This window comes from Danio aesculapii, chromosome 8, assembly GCF_903798145.1.
Source record: "Danio aesculapii chromosome 8, fDanAes4.1, whole genome shotgun sequence".
NCBI lineage: Eukaryota > Metazoa > Chordata > Actinopteri > Cypriniformes > Danionidae > Danio > Danio aesculapii.
The window spans coordinates 14500533-14505532 of record NC_079442.1 but is presented as its reverse complement, the minus strand read 5'-3'; the positions used below and the strand labels follow the sequence as shown (position 1 = coordinate 14505532).

The following is a 5000-nucleotide window of genomic DNA, read 5'->3' as shown; positions in this document are numbered from 1 at the left end:
TGTGTATGCGTGTACCTTGTATTTATGACATTGTGGGGACTAAATTTCCCCTCAAGCATAGCAACACCAATACATTTTAGCCTTGTGGGTATATTTGTATTTGTCCCCATGAGGAAAAGGGCCCATCAAGCACATAGAATTAAGTATTTGGAAATTGTAACAGATGATAAATGTTGGGTTTAGGAATAGAGTTGGGAATAGAATTTACAATAGCAATACAGTATAAAAATCATTACATCTATGGGAAGTCTCCATGAAGATAGTTGTATGTGTGTGTGTGTGTGTGTGTGTGTGTGTGTACTGGTTTTGTTGGTTTACAAGGACTATTTTTGTTTTGTATAATGACATTGGTATTATCTTGTATTCCATCACGGTGGTTTATGAAGTTTATGATGTCCGTGTTAATTTAGACAAATTTTGCCACAGGTTTCCTGTGAGGGTTGGTTTTAGGGTAGGAGTAAGGTAGGGCCATATAATAAGTGTTTTTACTGTATAAAACACATTACGAATGGAGAATCTCTGTAAACCACCAATATCAACATGCGTGTTTGTGTACGTGAAACCTATGTTTGTGTCTGCACCTGATTCAATTTACACAAAAAGTGCTTTTCCTTGACATAAAACAATGTCTGTTTATTTTGTGTAAAAAAATACATTTCTAAATTCCCCTTCATTTACTGTAAACAAGGTACAATTGAAGTCAGAATTATTAGCCCTCCCGAATTATTAGCCCCTCTGTATATATATTTTTTCTCCCAATTTCTGTTTAACAGAGTTTTTTCAACACATTTCTGAACATAATAGTTCTAACTCATTTCTAATAAATAAAAATTATGATTTATTTTATCTTTGCTATGATGACAGTCAATAATATTTGACTAGATATTTTTCAAGATAATAGTATTTAGCTTAAAGTTCAATTTAAAGGCTTAACTAGGTTAATTAGGCAAGTCAGGGTAAACCTGACCAGGGTAAAAATTTTGTTCATATCGCCACACCTTCTCGAACACTCAAGTCGTCTTCTTCCATTCACTTCACTGTTCCCTCTGTCCACCTTGTCACCATGGGGAACAGAGCCTTCAGCCACTCTGCTCCTCAGCTTTGGAATTCACTTCCTGCTGATCTCCGTAATTTAGACTCTCTTTCACAATTTAAATTCAAACTCAAAACACATCTGTTTAGAACAGCTTATTCACTTTAACCCGACTGCATTTTTTAAAAGTTTGTATAGTATTTCATTGACTTTATTGTGTTTTTATTTGAACTGATTGTTCTAGCTGTCCTGTACGGTGACCTTGAGTGTCATGAAAGGCGCCTTTAAATAAAATGCATTATTATTATTATTATTATTATTATAAGTAAGCCATTGTATAATGATGGTTTGTTCTCCAGACAATAGGAAAAAATGCTTAAGGGGGCTAATAATATTGACCATAAAATGGTTTTAAAATGTTTGTAAAGACTTTTATTCTAGTCGAAATGGAACACAACACTTTCTCTAGAAGAAAAAAGTATAAGAAATACTGTCATAAATTTGGTACTCTGTTAAATATCATTTGTGAAATATTTGAAAAAGAAAAGAAAAGGGCTAATAATTTCGACTTCAACGGTATTTATGTAAAAATGAAATGACATATTAGTAACATGACCAGTCCTTATTCACAAAATAATAGATAATCTAAATAATCTTAGAGACTAAATGATGAAAAACCAGACAAACAGGCATAACCTAATGGTTTGAAGGATTGTGGACTGAGGTTTAAATGAAAGTTTTAAAATTAATAGTATTCATATGGACATCTAGGAGTATGATAGACATATTAAAGCTTCACATTTTACAAATGTTATTTAAGGACAGCGAAATTACTCATGTCAACTGCCTGTGTTGTCACTTTGTCTTCAACCTGACTTAAAGCACTTTCAGCTTCCATATAGACTCCCTGCTGTTTTCTCTTCTCCATGAGGATCATGGAACACTGATGTTAAAGTTGGCTTCACGCTGAGGTTATAGGCAGGGTATAAACTGCTCTTTCAGCTCAGCGGGATGACAGAAGCCATGAGGAAAAGCCAAAGAGTTTTTGTGTCATATGAAAGAGCGGCCCACAACGTGAGGCCTCAGCCATCGGCACGACATGAAATGATGAAATCAAAGTGTAAATGTGTGTGTGTTTGACAGAGATGTGGCCTGCTGGGAAGAGTCTGGGCTCGTTATGAAGGCAACTTCAATTTGGATGAAGTTTTGGCCAGGTTATTTGGTATTTAGATGGATTAATATGCAGGCCAATGTAGTCAAGTCCATCACTGAGTTTACATGACTCAGGATAGTGGGTACACATATCAATTTTCACAATCAGAGTATATACAGGAATCAGAGAGTGAAATTCAATACCTTTTAAGACCTTTTTTAAGACTCTTTCCATACATTTTCAACCTTAAAACCCATTTAGGTTTCAACCGGAAACACTGGCAAGATTTTAAATTACAGTATATTTACTAAATATTAATATAAGAAACTAATCCAAAACTAAAACATGATTCATATACTAAATACAAATCTCTTAAATCTAGCTAATTCAGCAGGCTGGCACCCATAGAACTGCAGAAATAATGGTGTTGCCTTGGGTGCTGCAGTAAACGAAGCAGCATGATGTCAAATCTAGTAGGATTTCATTGATTTCATAAACTACACAGCATCCTGATATTCGCAGATTTAATGCAGGCAAACTTTAGCATACAGGCATACATCGCATAATCAAAAATGATATCAAATTTACAAATTTTGACATGGCGCTTTCCAGGCCTGGAAAAGTTTTGGAAAAACAGAAAAACCCACAAGATTTTGGAAAAGTAATGGTAATTACATTTACATTCAGTCATTTAGCAGATACTTTTGTCCAAAGCTGCGGTCACATTAGAGCTTGTGCTTGTAAAATTCTGTCGTGAGGTGCTGTGAAAAGGGGCGGGGTTAAACAAAATGATTAGACATATTAGCCTCACAGCAAGAAGGTCACTGATTCGAGCCTCGGCTGGGTCAGTTGGCATTTCTGTATGGAGTTTGCATGTTCTCCCAGTGTTCGCGTTGGTTTCCTCCGGGTGCTCCGGTTTCCCCCACAAGTCCAAAGACATGCAGTAGAGGTGAATTGGGTAAGCTAAATTGTCCGTAGTGTATGTGTGTGAATGAGTGTGTATGGATGTTTCCCAGTGATGGGTTGCAGCTGGAAGGGCATCCACTGCGTAAAACATATGCTGGATAAGTTGGCGGTTCACTCCACTGTGGCGAACCCAGATTAATAAAGGGACTAAGCCAAAAAAAAATGAATTTCTTATTTTAAATGATCTTCTATTGGTCTCACGCAATCACCTGATGTGAAGCTTGAACTTTTGAATGCCGTGAAATGCTAACTTGTCGCACATGCTTGCGTTTCTGGTCTGCCGTATTCGCATGCCGATGAATGGAAGTCTATGGAGCGATAAGTGCAGTGTGATCGCGGCTTTAAAATACAAGTAGTTTTATCTACTATTACTAGATTAACAAACTATTAAGATAATCTCAAATTAGTTTGACAAATGTCTGTATATTGGAATGGAGGTTAATTGTTTTTACTTCTTTACTTTTCTTGGCCAAAAACATGCTCTCACATTATTAGTGCTGTGTAAGCATCATCTATTTCACACATGTAGATATAAAAACAAATTTAAACAATTGTGTGTCTTATGATATGCTGTAATAAATTTAAACGTTTCTTAGGATTTACCACATATACGTAGAGGTAGACATTACATGAAACATTACGTCATGAAAATTGACTTGAAAGTGCTGGAAAAGTCATGGAATTTTTGTAGTAAAAATGTGTATAAACTCTGAATTTAATACCTTGCAAAATAGCATTTAAGACTTTTAAGGGCCTTAAATTTCTCTACATTGATTTATCAACTTTTAATACCTTTTAAGACCCCGCGGACACCCTGACAATCACATATCAATTTTGTTAAACTGGACTGACATCCAAAACGGACTCCATTATTAATGTAAAATAATGCAAAATGCAGAAATGTGAAGGAGAATATTTGAATCCATTACTAATAGTTGTTTATCGTTAAATGTTTTAATCCACAAACCGAGATGACAGTAACAGAATTAACATTTTCTATTGACTATTGGTGTATCTAAAACATTTTGTACAATTCAATGAGACAAGAAACATAACATGTATCATTGCCTTCCAAAGATTTCCACAGTCTCATGCTTTCTCTATCAGTGATTTACAGATTATGTCTTTTCACAATTGGTTTAACAGTGTTGACTGGATCATATGGGCAGACACAAAAAGTTATTACAGAATTTTTTTATAATAGATCTAATTGATATTTCATGCAATTGTTAAACTTTGTAGAGTAAATGCACAAAAATAAATAAATTAATAAATAAATAAAACACTATTATTTCATGATAATTGAAGCTGAATGTATAATTCCAATAGTGGAGACAATCAAAAATAGGTATCAAGGGCGTTAAGCAAATTTTTTTATTCATAAAAACAAAATGTTCTTAACCTGATTATGCTTAATAATCAAACAATGCATATGGTCATTTAAACGTGTTAATCTGTTTACTTTTATTGGAGTGTGGTCATAAACAGCTTTAGCATAAAACATTCATCCCAGCTAGATTTTTGTCCCGTATGCCAATTTCATGTCAGCTCACGTCTGGTCTTGTCTGGACCAAAAAAGCTCAGTGCGACTGCGAACACACCAAATGGAAAGCAGCTGACTGAAACGAGTGTGTTCACCCACATCCATATTTTGGGCAAAGACTTCAGAAATGTAGCAAAATTACAGCCTGATTCTTTGTGTTCCTTCTTCACTTAAATTGTTTACTTGCTTACGTCACTTCAGTTTTTGTTTCCACACTCTGATTCGAGTTTCCAATCAGAGCGTCTTCAGTTGACGGCCAACGTTGATTCTACATGCTGAATTAGGCCAACTTACTCCAACTTTAA

General features: G+C 35.0%; 1 protein-coding gene across 1 annotated transcript in view; it reads right to left on the bottom strand.

The window, feature by feature from the left end:
* glt1d1 (glycosyltransferase 1 domain containing 1) overlaps positions 1-5000 on the bottom strand; it is an 82335-nt gene that overhangs the window by 1107 nt on the left and 76228 nt on the right. The gene's annotated exons all lie outside the window — the stretch shown is intronic.